This window comes from Pongo abelii, chromosome 10 (assembly GCF_028885655.2).
Source record: "Pongo abelii isolate AG06213 chromosome 10, NHGRI_mPonAbe1-v2.0_pri, whole genome shotgun sequence".
NCBI lineage: Eukaryota > Metazoa > Chordata > Mammalia > Primates > Hominidae > Pongo > Pongo abelii.
Genome location: NC_071995.2, coordinates 36773458 through 36793786, shown reverse-complemented (window position 1 = coordinate 36793786; position 20329 = coordinate 36773458). Strand labels below are relative to the sequence as shown.

The 20329-nt window shown below is 38.4% G+C and overlaps 1 long non-coding RNA gene across 1 annotated transcript in view; it reads left to right on the top strand.

Moving 5' to 3' along the window:
* LOC129049102 (uncharacterized) overlaps positions 1 to 17949 on the top strand; it is a 35916-nt gene extending 17967 nt beyond the window's left edge. Inside the window, exon 3 of the long non-coding RNA XR_008511896.1 lies at positions 17641 to 17949. This is a non-coding gene — a long non-coding RNA (uncharacterized LOC129049102). The remainder of the gene's footprint in view (positions 1 to 17640) is intronic.
* The last annotated feature ends 2380 nt before the right edge of the window (positions 17950 to 20329 follow it).

Sequence of the window (20329 nt, the reverse complement as noted above, 5' to 3'; positions counted from 1 at the left end):
ATGAACTCATCCTTTTTTATGGCTGCATAGTATTCCATGGTGTATAGGTGCCACATTTTCTTTATCCAGTCTCTATCACTGATGGACATTTGGGTTGGTTCCAAGTCTTTGCTATTGTGAATAGTGCCGCAATAAACATACGTGTGCATGTGTCTTTAGAGCAGCATGATTTATAATCCTTTGGGTGTATACCCAGTAATGGGATGGCTGGGTCAAGTGGTGTTTCTAGTTCTAGATCCCTGAGGAATCGCCACACTGTCTTCCACAATGGTTGAACTAGTTTACAGTCCCACCAACAGTGTAAAAGTGTTCCTATTTCTCCACATCCTCTCCAGCACCTGTTGTTTCCTGACTTTTTCATGATTGCCATTCTAACTGGTGTGAGATGGTATCTCACTGTGGTTTTGATTTGCATTTCTCTGATGGCCAGTGATGGTGAGCATTTTTTCATGTGTTTTTTGGCTGCATAAATGTCTTCTTTTGAGAAGTGTCTGTTCATATCCTTTGCCCACTTTTGATGGGGTTGTTTGATTTTTTCTTGTAAATTTGTTTAAGTTCTTTGTAGATTCTGGATATTAGTCCGTTGTCAGATAGGTATATTGCAAAAATTTTCTCCCATTCTGTAGGCTGCCTGTTCACTCTGATGGTAGTTTCTTTTGCTGTGCAGAAGCTCTTGAGTTTAATTAGATCTCATTTGTCAATTTTGGCTTTTGTTGCCATTGCTTTTGGTGTTTTAGACATGAAGTACTTGCCCATGCCTATGTCCTGAACGGTATTGCCTAGGTTTTCTTCCAGGGTTTTTATGGTTTTAGGTCTAACATTTAAGTCTATAATCCATCTTGAATTAATTTTTGTATAAGGTGTAAGGAAGGGATGCAGTTTCAGCTTTCTACATATGGCTAACCAGTTTTCCCAGCACCATTTATGAAGTAGGGAATCTTTTCCTTATTGCTTGTTTTTGTCAGGTTTGTCAAAGATCAGATGGTTGTAGATGTGTGGTGTTATTTCTGAGGCCTCTGTTCTGTTCCATTGGTCTATATCTCTGTTTTGGTACCAGTACCATGCAGTTTTGCTTACTGTACCCTTGTAGTATGGTTTGAAGTGAGGTAGCATGGTGCCTCCAGCTTTGTTCTTTTTGCTTAGGATTGCCTTGGCAATGCGGACTCTTTTTTGGCTCCATATGAACTTTAAAGTAGTTTTCTCCAATTCTGTGAAGAAAGTCATTGGTATCTTGATGGGGATGTCATTGAATCTATAAATTACCTTGGGAAGTATGGCCATTTTCATGATATTGATTCTTCCTATCCATGAGCATGGAATGTTCTTCCATTTGTTTGTATCCACTTTATTTAGTTGAGCAGCGGTTTGTAGTTCTCCTCAAAGAGGTCCTTCACATCACGTGTAAGTTGAATTCCTAGGTATTTTATTCTTTTTGAAGCAATTGTAAACGAGAGTTCACTCATGATTTGGCTCTCTGTTTGTCTGTTATTGGTGTATAGGAATACTTGTTATTTTTGCACGTTGATTTTGTATCCTGAGACTTTGCTGAAGTTGCTTATCAACTTAAGGAGATTTGGGGCTGAGATGATGGGGTTTTCTAAATGTACAATCATCTTATCTGCAAACAGGGACAATTTGACTTCCTCTTTTTGTAATTGAATACCCTTTATTTCTTTCTCCTGCCTGATTGCCCTGGACTGAACTTCCAACACTATGTTGAATAGGAGTGGTGAGGGAGGGCATCTCTGTCTTGTGCCAGTTTTCAAAGGGAATGCTTCCAGTTTTTGCCCATTCAGTATGATATTGGCTGTGGGTTTGTCATAAATAGCTCTTATTATTTAGAGATACATCCCATCAATACTTAGTTTCTTGAGAGTTTTTAGCATGAAGGGCTGTTGAATTTTGTCAAAGGCCTTTTCTGCATCTATTGAGATAATCAAGTGGTTTTTGTCTTTGGTTTCATCTTATATGATGGATTACGTTTATTGATTTGTGTATGTTGAACCAGCCTTGCATCACAGGGATGAAGCCAACCTGATCATGGTAGATAAGCTTTTTGATGTGCTGCTGGATTCAGTTTGCCAGTATTTTATTGAGGATTTTTGCATCGATGTTCATTTGGGATATTGGTCTAAAATTCTCTTTTTTTGTTGTGTCTCTGCCAGGCTTTGGTATCAGGATGATGCTGGCCTCATAAAATGAGTTAGGGAGGATTCCCTTTTTTTCTATTGATTGGGATAGCTTCAGAAGGAATGCTAGCAGCTCCTCTTTGTACCTCTGGTAGAATTTGACTGTGAATCCATCTAGTCCTCGACTTTTTTTGCTTGGTAGGCTGTTAATTATTGCCTCAATTTCAGAGCCTGTTATTGGTCTATTCAGAGATTGAACTTCTTCCTGGTTTAGTTTTGGGAGGGTGTATGTGTCCAGGAATTTATCCATTTCTTCTAGATTTTCTAGTTTATTTGCACAGAGGTGTTTATAGTATTCTCTGATGGTAGTTTGTATTTCTGTGGGATCAGTGGTGATATCCCCTTTATCATTTTTTATTGCATCTATTTGATTCTTCTCTCTTTTCTTCTTTATTAGTCTTGCTAGTGGTCTATCTATTTTGTTGATCTTTTCAAAAAACCAGCTCCTGGATTCATTGATTTTTTGAAGTTTTTTTTTGTGTCTCTATTTCCTTCAGTTCTGCTCTGATCTTAGTTATTTCTTGCCTTCTGCTAGGTTTTCAATTTGATTGCTCTTGCTTCTCTAGTTCTTTTAATCGTGATGTTAGGGTATCAATTTTAGATCTTTCCTGCTTTCTCTTGTGGGCATTTAGTGCTATGAATTTCCCTCTACACACTGATTTAAATGTGTCCCAGAGATTCTGATATATTGTGTCTTTGTTCTTATTGGTTTCAAAGAACATCTTTATTTCTGCCTTCATTTCATTATTTACCCAGTAGCCATTCAGGAGCTGGTTGTTCAGTTTCCATGTAGTTGTGCAGTTTTGAGTGAGTTTCTTAATCCTGAGTTCTAATTTGATTGCACTGTGGTCTAAGAGACAGTTTGTTGTGATTTCTGTTCTTTTATGTTTGCTGAAGAGTGCTTTACTTCCAACTGTGTGGTCAATTTTGGAATAAGTGTGATGTGGTGCTGGGAAGAATTTATATTCTGTTGATTTGGGGTGGAGAGTTCTATAGATGTCTATTAGGTCTTCTTGGTGCAGAGCTGAGTTTAATTCCTGGATATCCTTGTTAACCTTCTGTCTCATTGATGTGTCTAATATTGACAGTGGGGTGTTAAAGTCTCCCATTATTATTGTGTGGGAGTCTAAGTCTCTTTGTAGGTCTCTAAGGACTTGCCTTATGAATCTGTGTGCTCCTGTATTGGGTGCATATGTATTTAGGATAGTTAGCTCTTCTTGTTGAATTGATCCCTTTACCATTATGTAATGGCCTTCTTTGTCTCTTTTGATCTTTGTTGGTTTAAAGTCTGTTTTATCAGAGACTAGGATTGCAACCCCTGTTTTTTTTTTGTTTTCCATTTGCTTGGTAGATCTTCCTCCATCCCTTTATTTTGAGCCTATGTGTGTCTCTGAACGTGAGATGGGTCTTCTGAATACAGCACACTGATGGGTCTTGACTCTTTATCCAATTTGCCAGTCCGAATCTTTTAATTGGCACATTTAGCTCATTTACATATAAAGTTAATACTGTTATGTGTGAATTTGATCCTATCATTATGATGTTAGCTGGTTATTTTGCTCATTAGTTGATGCAGTTTCTTCTTAGCATCAATGGTCTTTACAATTTGGCATGTTTTTGCAGTGGCTGATACTGGTTGTGCCTTTCCATGTTTAGCACTTCCTTCAGGAGCTCTTGTAAGGCCGGTCTGGTCGTGACAAAATCTCTCAGCACCTGCTTGTTTGTAAAGGATTTTATTTCTCCTTCACTTATGAAGCTTAGTTTGGCTGGATATGAAATTGTGGGTTGACAATTCTTTTCTTTAAGAATGTTGAATATTGGCCCCCACTCTCTTCTGGCTTGTAGAGTTTCTGCTGAGGGATCTGCTGTTATTCTGATGGGCTTCCCTTTGTGGGTAACCCGACCTTTCTCTCTGGCTGCCCTTAACATTTTTTCCTTTATTTCAATCTTGGTGAATCTGACAATTATGTGTCTTGTGGTTGCTCTTCTCAAGGAGTATCTTTGTGGTGTTCTCTGTATTTCTTGACTTTGAATGTTGGACTGTCTCACTAGGTTGGGGAAGTTCTCCTGGATAATATCCTGAAGGACGTTTTCCAACTTGGTTCCATTCTTCCCATCACTTTCAGGTACAACAATCTAATGTAGATTTGGTCTTTTCACACAATCCCATATTTCTTTGAGGCTTTGTTCATTTCTTTTTACTCTTTTTTCTCTAAACTTCTCTTCTGACTTCATTTCATTCATTTGATCTTCTATCACTGATACCCTTTCTTCCACTTGATTGAATCGGCTACTGAAGCTTGTGCATGCATCACATAGTTCTCATGCCATGGTTTTCAGCTCCATCAGGTCATTTAACATCTTCTCTATGCTGTTTATTCTAGTTAGCCATTTGTCTAATCTTTTTTCAAGGTTTTTAGCTTCCTTGAGATGGGTTTGAACATCCTCCTTTAGCTCGGAGAGGTTTGTTATTACCAACCTTCTGAAGCCTACTTCTGTCAACTCATCAAAGTCATTTTCTGTCCAGCTTTGTTTCGTTGCTCTCGAGGAGCTGCGATCCTTTGGAGGAGAAGAGGTGCTCTTGTTTTTGGAATTTTCAGCTTTTCTGCTCTGGTTTCTCCCCATTTTTGCGGTTTTATCTACCTTTGGTCTTTGATGTTGGTGACCTACAGATGGGGTTTTGGTGTGGATGTCCTTTTTGTTGATGTTGATGCTATTCCTTTCTGTTTGTTAGTTTTCCTTCTAACAGTCAGGACCCTCAGCTGCAGGTCTGTTGGAGTCTGCTGGAGGTCCACACCAGACCCTTTTTGCCTGGGTATCATCAGTGGAGGCTGCAGAACAGCAAATATTGCTGCCTAATCCTTCCTCTGGAAGCTTTGTCTCAGAGGGACACTGGCTGTATGAGGTGTCAGTTGGCTCCTACTGGCAGGTGTCCCCCAGTTAGGCTACACAGGGGTCAGGGACCCACTTGAGGAGGCAGTCTGTCCGTTCTCAGAGCTTAAACTCCATGAATGGAGGACCACTGCTCTCTTCAGAGCTGTCAGACAGGGACGTTTAAGTCTGCAGAAGTTTCTGCTGCCTTTGTCCTGCCCCCAGAAGTGGAATCTACAGAGGTAGGCAGGCCTCATTGAGCTGTGGTGAGCTCCACCCTGTTTGAGCTTCCCTGCCACTTTGTTTACCTACTTAAGCCTCAGCAATGGCAGACGCCCCTCCCGCAGCCCAGGCTGCCACCTGGCAGTTTGATCTCAGACTGCTGCACTAGTAGTGAGCAAGGCTCCGTGGGCATGGGACCTGCCAAGCCAGGTGCAGAATAAAATCTCCTGGTGTGCTGTTTGCTAAGACCATTGGAAAAGCACAGTATTTGGGCAGGAGCATCCTGATTTTCCAGGTACCATCTGTCATGGCTTCCCTTGGCTAGGAAAGGGAAATCCCCCAACTCCTTGCACTTCCCAGGCAAGATGAGGCCCCGCCCTGTTTTGACTCAACCTCTGTGGGCTGCACCCACTCTCCAACTAATCCCAATGAGATGAACCAGGTACCTCAGTTGGAAATGCAGAAATTACCCATCTTCTGCCTTGATCATGCTGGGAGCTGCAGACCAGAGCTGTTCCTATTCGGCCATCTTGGAATGATCCACCCACATGTATTAATTTTCTAGGGTTGCCACAACAAAGTACAAGAGACTGGGTGGTTTAAAAAACAGAAATTAATTTTCTCACAATTCTGAAGCCTACAAATTCCAAAATCAAACTCTCAGCAGGGTTGATTTTTTTTAGGGCCCATCCCTCTTTGGTTTACAGATGACCATGTTCTCTTTGTATCCTACCATTGTCTTCCCTCTATATGTGTGTGTGTCCAAATTTTCTCTTCTTATGAAAACACCAGTCCTACTGAATTTGGGCCTACTGTAATGACTTCATTTTAACTTCATTACTCCTTTAACCTATATTCAAATCAAGTTACATTCTGAAGTACTGGGGTTAGGATTTTAACATATGAATTTTGGATGGGAACACAATTAAATCCATAATATCAAGATTACAAGAGGAGCCACTAACCCTCAGTGTATCCATTTCTCAACTTTTTTCTCAAAATGTCAACAGGTATTTGGATTGAATCTGACAGTCAAAACAATAGATTGATAAGTTGTGGGTAGACATTGCCCAATTCAGATATAAGCTACATGATCAGATTTAACCAGATATGGAGCTGTGGTATTTGCTCAACACACATAATGATAAAAGTGTAGGGAAGTAGTTACATGGAATTCCACCACATGTTAAGCACAGCACTTTCATATATATATTTATTATCTGTCTAAATTCAGCAATCCTATGATGAGCATTTCACAGATGAGTGGCCTGAAGTCAGAGTTGGTAATTTTCCCAAATTAGCACTGCTATAAAATGGTGAAGCTTGGGTTTGAATTTCTGTCTGATTCCAAAGACCATATACTTTCCATATTTTATGCTGCTAAACTTGACCATTCTTTGTATTAATAATCTTTTTTGAAATAAATATTTTATTGATTTCAATTTTATATATTAAATTGATACCAAATGCTTTTTTAAAAATAATGTCAACTTTCATTTTCAATTCAGGAGTTACATGTGTATGTTTGTTACATGGGTATATTGCAGGATGCTGAGGTGTGGGATATGAATGATTCTGTCACCTGGGTAGTGAGCATAGCACCCAATATGTAGTGTTTCATTATTTGCCTCCCTCCATTACCCCCTCTAGTGGACCTCAGTGTCTATTATTACCATCCTTATATCCATGAGTATCCAATGTTTAGCTCCCACTTACAAGTGAAAACATGAGGTAGCTGGTTTTCTGTTTCCGAATTTATTCACTTAGGATAATGGCCTCCAGCTGCATCCATGTTGCTGCAAAGGACAAAATTTTGTTCTTTTTAATGACTCCATAGTATTCCATGGTGTATGTATACCACATTTTCTTTATCCAATCGACCATTGATGGGCACCTACATTGATTCCATGTCATTGCGATACTGAATAGTGCTGTGATAAACATATGAATGCATGTGTCTAATTTTGGTAGAACAATTCATTTTCTTTTGGATATGTACCCAGTAATGGGATTGCTTAGTCAAATGGTTGTTCCATTTTAAGTTCTTTGAGAAACCTCTAAACTGCTTTCACAGTAGCTGAACTAATTTATATTCTCACCAACAGGGAATAACCACTCCCTTTTCTCTGATGCCTCACCAGCATCTGTTGTTTATTGACTTTTAAAAAATAGCCATTCTGACTTTTGTGAAAGGGTATCTTACTGTGGTTTTGACTTTCATTTCTCAGGTGATTAGTGATGTGGAGCATTTTTCATACATTTTTTGGCCACTTGTATGTCTTCTTTTGAGAAGTGTCTGTTCATGTCTTTTGCCCACCTTTTAATGGAGTTGGTTTTTTGTTTGTTGAATTGTTGAAGTTTCTTATAGATTCTGGATATTATGCCTTTGTCAGATGCATAGCTTGCAAATATTTTCTCCCATTCTGTAGGTCGTCTGTTTACTCTATTGATAGTTTCTTTTTTTGCTGCACAGAGCTCTTTTGCTTAATTAGGTCCCATTTGTAAATTTTTGTTTTTGTTGAAATTTCTTTTGAGGACTTAGTCATAAATTTTTTTGCCAAGGCTGAAGTCCAAATGGTATTTCCTAGGTTTCCTTATAGGATTTTTATAGCTTGAGATCTTACATTTAAATGTTTAATCCTTCTTGAGTTAACAGTTTTTGTACCTGGTGAAAGTTAGGGGTCCAGTTTCATCCTTCTGCAACCAGTTATCCCCACAGCATTTATTGAATAGGGAATTCTTTACCCATTGCTTATTTTTGTTGACTTCGTGTGTTGACAAACTTTTTAATCACCTGAAACATCTTTGTATTGACTCTGATTTTTATAAAAGCAAGATAGATGTAAAGGAGAAAGTTTAACTAATCTGTGAAAATGCCCCATATCTATATTCATAAATAAGTGTGCACTACAAGGCACTGTTCAGATATTGAAAAATCTTTAATGATATTGTGAACATCATGGCACTAAATTAAAACTCATAAGAGGAACTAACTAAGAAATGTAATTTAAATGCTTAAATATGGCTTTTAAAAGTTGTTCATAAAACTTATGCAATAATTTATATTCTTTAGACCTTACTACATAGAGCCACTTTTGTAACACTTTCCTTAATTCCTTCACTTTTATGCACTACTGATCAGAGTTCTAATTTGTTCAATATTTTGAAATGCATGATCAAAATGAATTGTGCAAGAATTGTTTATCCTGAGAATATTAAACTTTCTGTAAAATTTTGTAGAAAAAAATGTTTGACATGCTTTGCATGTGTCAAATACTGGATTTTCATATGTAAAATTTCTTGCACATAATAGTCTGTATCACTTTTAGGTACAATTTTTTATTTCTAGAAAGTTAAATTGCACTACATAATTTTATAAGAACTCTAGAAAAATTAGTATTTTTCATTATGTGTGGGGAAATAAACTCATTTTATGAAATTTTAACAACAGTAACTTTATGATTTCTTTGTTCTCTTTTGAAATGCCCTTAGCCTGTGTAGGTCACAATAGTACCATGATTATCTTGAAATTCATTGAATTTCTGAGTGAAACAACTGATCATGATACAATAGAACATGGGATTGAGAAAAGATAAAACAGATTATGTCCACTGTCAGCAACCAGCCACGAGCTCAAAACCTCTGATTTTAGGGTGAAGACAAGAAAGGAAAATTTTTTTTTGGATGCAGGGGGTAAAATTTACAATAGAGATTTATTTATTTATTTAACTTTTACTTTATGCTCAGGGGTACACGTACATGTTTGTTACATAGGTAAATTGCACATCACAGGGGTTTGGCGTATAGATTATTTTGTTACCCAGGTAATAAGCATAGTATTCAATAGGTAGTTTTTTGATCCTCACACTTCTCCCTTCCTCTACCCTCAAGCAGGTTCTAGTGTCTGTTCCCTTCTTCGTGTCTGTATGTACTCAATGTTTACCTCCCATTTCTAAATGAGAACATGTGGTATTTGTTTTTCTGTTCCTGTATTATTTCACTTAGAATAATAACCTACAACTTCAGCCATATTGCTGCAAAAGACATGATCTAATTCTTTTTTATGGCTGCATCATATTCCATGGTATACATCTACCACATTTTCTTTATCCAGTCTACTATTGATGGGCATTTGGGTTGATTTCATGTTGCTATTGTGAATAGTGCTCCAATGAACATATGAGTACATGTGTTTTTATGGTAGAACAATTTATATTGCTTTGAATATATACCCAATAATGGGATTTCTGGGTTGAATGGTACTTCTGTTTTAAGTTCTTTGAGAAATCACCACACTGCTTTCCACAATGGTTGAACTAATTTACATCCTCACCAGCAACGTATAAGCCTTCTCTTTTCTCCACAACCTCACCAGCATCTGTTAGTTTTTGGCTTTTTAATGATATCCATTCTAGCTGATGCAAGATGCGATTTCAAATGCATTTGACTTGCATTTCTCTAATGATTAGTGATGTTGAGCATTTTTTCATATACTTGCTGGCTGCTTGTATGTCTTCTTTTGAAAAATGTCTGTTCATGTCCTTTGCCTACTTTTTTTGTAAGATTGTTTGTTTTTTGCTTGTTAATTTGTTCAAGTTCTTATAGATTCCAAATATTAGACTTTAGTCGAACGCATAGTTTGTAAATATATTCTTATTCTGTAGGTTGTCTGTTTATGCTGTTGATAGTTTCTTTTGCTGTGCAGAAGCTCTTTAGTTAGATTCCATTTGTTGAATTTCATTTTGTTGCAATTGGTTTTGGCATCTTTGTCATGAAATCTTTTCCAGGTCTTCTGTTCAGAATGGTATTTCCCAGGTTATCTTCCAGGGTTTCATAGGTTTAGGCTTTACATTTAAGTCTTTAATCAATTTTGAGTTGATTATTTTATATTATGTAAGGAAAGGGTCCAGTTTCAATCTTCTGATGATTAGCCATTTATCCCAGCACCATTTATTGAATAGGTAGTCATTTCCTTATTGCTTGTTTTTGTCAACTTTGTCAAGGATCAGATGGTTGTAGAAGTGCAGCATGATTTCTGGCCTGTCTGTTCTACTCCATTGGTCTGTGTGTCTGTTTCATATCAGTACCATGCTGTTTTTGTTACTGTAGACTTGTAGTATAGTTTTAAGTTGAGTAATGTAATGCCTCCAGCTTTGTTCTTTTGGCTTAGGATTACCTTGGCTATTTGGGCTCTTTTTTGGTTCCATATGAATTTTATAATAGACTTATCTAATTCTCTTAAGAATGTCACTGATAGTTTGATAGGAATAGCATTGAGTTGGTAAATTGGGCAATATGTTTATCTTAACAATATTGAGTCTTCCTATCCATAATCATGGAATATTCTTCCATTTTTTGGCATCATTTCTGATTACTTTGAGCAGTGTTTTGTAAATCTCATTGTAGAGATCTTCCACCTCCCTGGTTAGCCGCATTCATAGGTATTTTATATTTTTTTGGGGGGGTTATCGTAAATGGGAATGCATCCTTAATTTGGCTTTCAGCTTGAATGTTGTTGGAGTACAGGAATACTACTGATTTTTGTACACTGATTTTGTATCCTGAAACTTTGCTGAAGCTGTTTGTCAGATCAAGGAGCTTTTAGGCAGAGACTATGGGGTTTTCTTTCTTTTCTTTTCCTCCATGGGACATTTACTGAAGAATTGCAATTAACATCACTACATCCATCCTTGAATCATCCTTCTGTAACAACTGTTTTCTTTTCAAGCAGCATTCATTTGGAGACTTCGGATTGGACAGGGATACAGAGCTAATGCTTCCCTCATTACAAAAGCCAGGGAAATAGCAGCTGGAGTAAAAGGAAATGTTCCAAGAAGCCCATATCCCCAAAACTCCATCTTGACTGCCATTAACAGAAGGAAACCAGCACTGGGAAAAACAAGCAAACCTCAAATGGGTGAAAGTCTTATACATTACACACATTTTCTTGCTTTCATAGAATCCCGGACAGCACTGAGACTTGCTCCTATACGTAGTTTTTTCCCCATGTTGATAGGCTGTTAGATAACTGATTCTAGAGAGAGGGAAAAATTACGTTGTTTGTTCTTTTGACTGATAACTTGATAAGAAATAATTTACATTTCAATAAAGAAGTGCTATTAAATAAAGGTATGAAAAGCAAAGTACCTCAAAATAATTAAGAAGAAACATGGAATAAATGCCTTAAACAAATATTATACTAACTCTTATCAATTTGCTAAGAATGACTATGGAGTTTTCTACATGTAGAATCATATTTTCTGAAACAGGAATAGTTTGGCTTTCTTTCTTCTTATTTGGATGCCTTTTATTTCTTTTTCTTACCTGATTGCTCTGGCTAGGACTTTCAGTACTGTGTTGACTAGGAGTGGTGAGAGAGGCCATCTTGTTTTATTCCGTTTTTCAAGGAGAATGCTTCCAGCTTTTGCCCATTCATTATGATGTTGGCTATGGATTTGCCATAGATGACTCTTATTATTTTGAGGTATGTTTCTTCAATGCCTAGTTTGTTGAGGATTTTTACCATGAAGGGATGTCGAATTTTATCAAAAGCTTTTTCTGCATCTATTGAGAGGATCATGTGGTTTCTGTTTTTGGTTCTCTTTACGTGGTGAATCACATTCATTGATTTGTGTATGATGAATCAACTTTGCATCCCAAGAATAAAGCCCATTTGATTGTGGTGGATTAGCTTTTTGATGTGCTTCTCCCTGTCAGCTCAAGTGTCCGTGGGGGTCATGGGGTTTCCTGCTGCCAGGATTCCAGAGGCCTGTGGTGAGAGTGGGTCATTCATCACTTGTTCAACTCATCTCTACCCAGGCATTGTTGGGGATCAGGAATGAGTCCCAGTGCACAGTAACCTTATGTAGGGTTCCCAGCTTACTCCCCCTTCACCCCAGCATCTGAGTCCTTCCTCCACATGCTTGGAGTGGGTGGTCATCTTGCCTCGCAGCCTTACAATAGAGATTTAGTCATTGCAGTATGGAAGTAAAATTTTAACTACCAAAAGTAAAAGGGTACTGTTCTTTTTAGCCAAAGTCTTATGATAAAAGATAAACAAACAATAAAATCTGTTGGGAGCAGGCCCCCCAAAATCTGGCCATAAACTGGCCCCAAAACTGTCCATAAACAAAATCTCTGCAGCACTGTAACATGTTTGTAATGGCCCTAATGCCCATGCTGGAAGGTTGTAGGTTTACGGGAAGGAGGGCAAGCAACACCTGGCAGGCCCAGGGCAGAAAACCACTTAAAGGCATTCTTAAGCCACAAACAATAGTACGAGCAATCTGTGCCTTAAGGGCATGCTCCTGCTGCAGTTAACTAGCCCAACCTATTCCTTTAATTCAGCCCATCCCTTCATTTCCCATAAGGGATATTTTAGTTACTTTAATATCTATAGAAACAATGCTAATGACTGGTTTGCTGTTAATAAATACGTGGGTAAATCTCTGTTCAGGGCTTTCAGCTCTGAAGGCTGTGAGACCTGTGATTTCCCACTTCACACCTCTATATTTCTGTGTGTTTGTCTTTAATTCCTCTAGTGCCATTGGGTTAGGGTCTCCCTGACAGAGCTGGTCTCGGCAAGTGGCGTCCATCGGGGTCTCAAATCCAGGTTGAAGTGTCCCAGAGTGATGGTTGGAATGGAAAACTAGCTGGAGGACACCTGAGTACTCTTAAAGCAATCCCCATGGTGAGTAAGAAGGGGAGCTCAGAAGCATCAGGGTAACAATGAGACAAGTGTGGGTGTGGTTTGTTTCACCTTGGAACTTTTTCACACTGATGAGGAGGAAGGACAGTATAGCGACGTAACAGCAGAGGTTACAGAGCATGTTTATTTACCAGCTAAAGCTAAAGCGGCAAAGGAAGGAGAGGTTCATCCCTACCCTTCTGCACCCCCTCATTATTATTTTGAAGAAAAAGACCCTCCAGATCTTGCTTTTCTGGAGGACACTAGGCGAAAATAGTTGCCCCAGTGACTGTTTGAGCAGTGCCTCAAGCGACCGCTCTTTGTTCTATTCAGGCAGGAATTCAGCAAGCTAGATGAGAGGGTGATATAGAGGCTTGGCAGTTTCCTGTTAGAATACACCCCCTAGATCAATAGGGAAATATTATAGCTAAATTTGAGCCTTTTCCTTTTAAATTACTCAAAGAATTTAAACAAGCTATAAATCAGTATGGACCAGGTTCTCATTTTGTAATGGGACTGTTAAAGAATGTTGCTGTTTCCAATCAGATGATTCCTGCTTACTGGGATGCTCTTACTCTAGCTTGTCTAACTCCTGCTCAGTTCTTACAATTTAAAACTCGGTGGGCAGATGAAGCTTCCATTCAGGCTGCTCACAATGCCCATGCCCAACCTCAAAATAATATAACTGCAGACCAACTTCTGGGGGTTAGCACATGGGCTGGTTTAGATGCACAACTGGTCATGCAGGATGATGTCATAGAACAGCTTAAAGGAGTGTGCATTAGAGCTTGGGAAAAAATTGCTTCAGATGGGGAAAAATACCCTTCCTTTAGTGCTGTAAAACAGGGACCAAGAGAACCATATGTTGATTTTATAGCTCTGTTACAGGAGTCTCTTAAAAAGATGATTGCAGATTCAGCTGCTCAGGATATAGTGCTGCAGTTACTAGCTTTCAACAATGCTAATCCCAATTGCCAGGCTGCTCGGTGACCTATCAGAGGGAAAGCACATTTAGTTGATTATATCAAGGCCTGTGACAGTATCGGAGGTAATCTGCGTAAAGCTGCTTTGTTGGCATAGGCAATGGCAGGACTGAGAGAGGATAAAGGAAATACTCCATTTCCTGGAGTTTGTTTTAACTGTGGGAAGCATGGTCATACTAAAAAAGAATGTAGAAAAAAAATCAGTGAGTCAGGCCACCAGATAGGGGAAAAAAGAAAACTGCTAATCCTGAAATAAGTCCAAAATGTAAAAAAGGAAAACATTGGGCTAACCAGTGTCACTCTAAGTTTGATAAAGAAGGGAACCCAATTTCAGAAAATGCCATGAGGGGCCCATCCCAGGCCCCATTCTAAACTGGGGCATTTCCAGCTCAGGCCATTCCCTCAACCCTGTACAATGTCTATCCCCTGCCACAGCTGGTAGAGCCGCAGTAGATTTATGTTGCACAAGAGCTGTGAACCTTCTGCCTGGGGAACCCCCTGCTAAAGGTCCCAACAGGAGTCTGTGGACCCTTGCTAGCAGGGACAATAGGATTACTTTTAGGAAGGTCTAGTTTAGGTTTCTTTAATTTTTTTGGCTTTTTTCAAATTTTATTATTATTATACTTTAAGTTTTAGGATACATGTGCACAATGTGCAGGCTTGTCACATATGTATACATGTGCCATGTTGGTGTGCTGCACCCATTAACTCGTCATTTAGCATTAGGTATATCTCCTAATGTTTTCCCTCCCCCCTCCCCCCACCCCACAGCAGTCCCCAGTGTGTGATGCTCCCCTTCCTGTGTCCATGTGTTCTCATTGTTCAATTCCCACCTATGAGTGAGAACATGCGGTGTTTGGTTTTTTGTTTAGTTTGCTGAGAATAATGGTTTCCAGCTTCATCCATGTCCCTACAAAGGACATGAACTCATCATTTTTTATGGCTGCATAGTATTCCGTGGTGTATATGTGCCACATTTTCTTAATCCAGTCTATCATTGATGGACATTTGGGTTGGTTCCAAGTCTTTGCTATTGTGAACAGCATCACAATAAACGTATGTGTGCACGTGTCTTTATAGCAGCATGATTTATAGTCCTTTGGGTATATACCCAGTAATGGGGTGGCTGGGTCAAATGGTATTTCTAGCTCCAGATCCCTGAGGAATCACCACACTGACTTCCACAATGGTTGAACTAGTTTACAGTCCCACCAACAGTGTAAAAGTGTTCCTATTTCTCCACATCCTCTCCAGCACCTGTTGTTTCCCGACTTTTTCATGATTGCCATTCTAACTGGTGTGAGATGGTATCTCATTTGATTTGCATTTCTCTGATGGCCAGTGATGATGAGTATTTTTTCATGTGTTTTTTGGCTGCATAAATGTCTTCTTTTGAGAAGTGTCTGTTCATAGTTTAGGTTTAAAAGGGGTACAAATACATACAAGAGTCATTGTTTCAGATTATGATGGGGAAATTCAAATTGTTATATCTACTTCTGTTCCCTGGAAAGCAGAGCCAGGAGAGCGCATAGCACAGCTCCTAATTGTGCTATATGTGGGAATGGGAAAAAGTGAAATTAAACGAACAGGAGGATTTGGAAGCACAAATAAACAAGGCAAAGCAGCTTATTGGGTAAATCAAATTACTGATAGACATACCCTAAAACTTAAAGTATAATAATAAAAAAAAAAGTCCTACCTGTGAAATAACTATTTGGGGAAAGAAATTTAAAGGTTTGGTAGATACAGGAGCAGATATTTCAATCATTTCTCTACAGCACTGATGGTCCACATGGCCAATTCAACCCGCTGAATTTAACATAGTTGGAGTTGGGAAAGCTGCTGAAGTATATCAAAGTAGTTATATTTTACATTGTGAAGGGCCTGATGGACAACCTGGGGCTATTCAACCAATTATAACTTCTGTACCTATAAATTTATGGGGAAGAGATTTATTACAACAGTGGGGAGCACAAGTTCTAATTCCAGAACAATTATATAGCCCTCAAAGTCGACACACAATGCATGAAATAGGGTATGTCCCTGGTATTGGACTAGAAAAAAATTTGCAAGCTTTGAAAGAACCGCTTCAAGTGGAAAAACAAAGTTCCCGCAAAAGATTAGGAAATAATTTTTGATGGCGGCCAGTGTTAAGCCTCCAGAACCTATACCTTTAAAATGGTTAAAGATAAGCCAATTTGGATAGAACAATGGCCGCTAAGTAAAGAGAAACTGGAGGCTTTAGAGACATTAGTTACTGAACAATTAGAAAATGGGCACATAACTCCAACATTTTACCTTTGGAATTCTCCAGTTTTTGTAATTAAGAAAAAATCAGGTAAATGGAGAAAGTTAACTGACTTAAGAGCCATCAATTCAGTTATACAAGCTATGGGAGCATTACAGCCAGGACTACCTTCTCCTGCTATAATTCCAAAAAATTGGCCTTTAATAGTCATAGATTTAAAAGACTATTTCTTTACTATCCCCTTAGCTGAGCAAGACTGTGAACAGTTTGCATTTACAATTTCTTCAGTAAACAACCTGCAGTCTGCTAAGCATTTTCATTGTTTTATAGATGGGTCTAGTAATGGTAAAGACTCTTATTTTGGCTCAAAAAGTAAAGTTTTCCAGACGTCCTATACTTCAGCTCAAAAAGTGGAGCTGGTAGCTGTAATTGAGGTATTGATTGCTTTTGATATACCTATTAATGTGATTTCTGATTCTTCATATGTGGTTCATTCCACACAGTTAATTGAAAGTGTTCAGTTACAATTTCATACAGATGAACAACTGATGACTTTATTTACCCAATTGTAAACAGCCGTTAGGAATAGAATGCATCCTTTTTACATCACTCACTTTAGGGCTCATACACCTCTTCCAGGACCTTTGACTGAAGGGAATCAAATGGCTGATCACCTAGTTGCTAATGCAATATCTAATGCTAGACACTTTCACAATTTAACCCATGTTAATGCCTCTGGTCACAAATGCAGATACAGCATTACCGGGAAAGAAGCAAAAGCTATTATCCAGCAATGCCCAACTTGCCAAATGGTACATTCCTCATCTTTTACAGGAGGAGTTAATCCTAAAGGACTGCAACCTAACTCTCTTTGGCAAATTGATGTCACACATGTTCCCTCGTTTGGGAGACTAGCTTATGTAAATGTATGGGTGGACACTTTTTCTCACTTTGTCTGGGCTACACACCAATCAGGAGAGTCTTCTGCCTGTGTTAAACATCACCTTTTGCAGTGTTTTGTGGTGAAGGGCATTCCAGCTTCTATGAAAACAGATAATGCCCCAGGTTATACCAGCCAAGCTCTAACTACATTTTTCCCTATGTGGAATATTAAACACATTACTGGTATCCCATACAATTCTCAAGGACAAGCCATAGTAGAAAGAATGAATCTCTCCCTAAAACAGCAGTTGCAAAAGCAGAAAGGGGGAGACAGAGAATATGGAACACCACAGATACAACTGAATCTAGCATTATTAACTTTAAATTTTTTGAGCCTGCCCAAAGGCCAGATGTTATCAGCAGCTGAACAGCATCTACAGAAACCAGCTGCAAAGACAGAAGCAGAACAATTGGTTTGGTGGAGAGATCCAATAACAAAAAGTTGGGAAACAGGTAAAATAATAACTTGGGGTAGAGGTTATGCTTGTATTTCTCCAGGCCAAAATCAACAGCTGATTTGGATACCATCAAGACACCTGAAACCTTATCATGAGCCAGATGTTGAGGAAGAGACTCTGGGAGGATCCTGAGGACCCCCCAGTTACAGCCATGTCGAGACTGATGCTGAGGAGGACCCCAACTGTCATGAGCAACACCCGTCGAACACAGCCACCCATGTGGGGACAGATCAAGAAGCTGTCACAGATGGTGGAAGAAAACCTGAGGAAAGTGTGACAACCTGTCACAATGAGTAATTTAATGGTAGCTATGAAAGCGGTTATCACCACTGCCATGAGTATTCCTTCAATAAAGGCTGACACAGAGAACAATTATACTTATTGGGTATATTTATCAAACTTGGCTGACAATAATGCCTGGATGCAATCACTCTATGACACAGTTACACATGCTTTTTGATCTCAGTATTTACCATAATAAATCTGCTCCTATAATTGAGGCACACTGCCCTCAAAAACCTATTTGTAAACAGGATTGGACCCAGTTAGAAAAAATGAACGAACTTGTTTAGGAAGATTGTATTGCAGAACAGGCAGAGGTGCTGCACAACGATTCCTATGGAATCATTATTAATTGGTCCCCTAAGTGGATTTTTAGCTTGAATTGCACCTCTCAGTCTGCATGCCACAGCCATACTACGTTCAGATGATCTGAACAAAACGGTCAGATGGTAGAAATGATAAGAAGTACGGCAAAAGTTCCTACTATCTGGACCCATGGTGGTCTAGTGGCACCTCAACCTCAAATGATATGGCCCGCTCTAGGAGCTTAACATAAGGATTTAAAATTAAAAGAACAAATATTTAAGGTACCCCAGGCACACCTGACCTTAATGCCAGGAACTGGAGTGCTTGAAGGAGTTACAGACAAATTAGCAGCTAGTAACCCATTAAAATGGATAAAAACACTTGGAAGCTATGTGATTTTAATGCTGATTGTGCTTTTAATCTGTGGTGTTTGTCTTTGTATAGTCTGCAGATGTGGATCCTGACTGCTGCGAGAAGTAGCTCACCCTGACAAAGCTGCCTTTGCATTTATCGATTTACAAATCAAATAAGGGGGACATGTTGGGAGCAGGCCTCCCAAAATCTGACCATCAACTGGCTCCAAAACTGGCCATAAACAAAATCTCTGCAGCACTGTAACATGTTTATAATCGCCCTAACGCCCACACTGGAAGGTTGTGGGTTTACGGGAATGAGGGCAAGGAACACCTGGCCCGCCCAGGGCAGAAAACCACTTAAAGGCATTCTTAAGCCACAAACAATAGCATGAATGCTTTAAGGACATGCTCTTGCTGTAGTTAACTAGCCCAACCTATTCCTTTAATTCAGCCCATCCCTTCATTTCCCATAAGGGACACTTTTAGTTAATCTAATATCTACAGAAACAATGCTAATGACTGGTTTGCTGTTAATAAATATGTGGGTAAATCTCTGTTAGGGGCTGTCAGCTCTGAAGGCTGTGAGACCCCAGATTTCCCACTTCGCTCCTCTATATTTCTTTGTGTGTCTTTAATTCCTCTAGTGCTGCTGGGTTAGGGTCTCCCCGACCGAGCTGGTCTTGGCAAAAATCCCACAAAACATTACTACAGATGTTATGGTGATGAGTTGACAATTTAGAAATTATTGCTGATGAATTAAATTTTGGTATTTTATTAAAGATATGGATAATATATTAAAAGAAAAGACAAAACCAATTTTTGCTGACTATAAACTACAAATGTGACATGCTTACAGTATTAGAATTAAATGCATATAGATATTATAAAAATAATTGTGATCCTAATGTGAACTTATAGGAAATTTGTGGCAATTAGGTCATTCATTTATAATAAAGTTTTCATTACATGCTAAATTATAGGAAGGCATACACATTTATTAAATGGTTATGTGATACAACTTGATGTTGACTTTAATAAATACATAATGTAGATTTGAGCTGATATTTAGTGGTTAAATGCAGGTCTTATGAATATTGCTTTGGATTCATCTCATGAAATTTTATCCCCTAAAAAAACCCTTTGAAGTTATAAAAGATAATCATATTTTCTCCATAAAAGAATAATTATACACAGTCACATACATAAACAAAACTATACCTATATAAACATAAAAATACAAAGAGTTAAAACCCAATGTGTTCTTTAATTCAGCTGGATTAAGCAAATATTTAAATTTTTAATTTACTTATGACTTATTATCAGAGGCTGCAGAAAAAGGTGATAATAATGAAAACATCAGAGAAACAAGCTTCCTGAATTTGTATGAGGAGTTAGCCTATAAACCAATATTTCAAATTATATGGCAGCAACAGACAAACCATATTATATTTAATCATTCTAAACAAGCATTTCCCTCATCTGTTAGATGCTGAATTTGTATACTGCTAAGAGGCAGTTTATAGTATGGCTCAATAAGAAGTTACCTTTCTTCTTGGCTGAAAGAGATTTAAACGTGATTCAATGACATTACTCAGACTTTATGGCCTATCCCTCTTTGGGAAGAAAAAAAAATTATGGAATGATCTGCCATTTTGAAATAATCTGAAATATTTCTGTGATTCCTATGAGTACAGACTGCTGACTATTTCAAACACTTTAGGGATCTTATTTAAATGCAAAAGTAATTTCTAGTCTTGTAGTTATAAAAAAGAACTGTTAGTAACA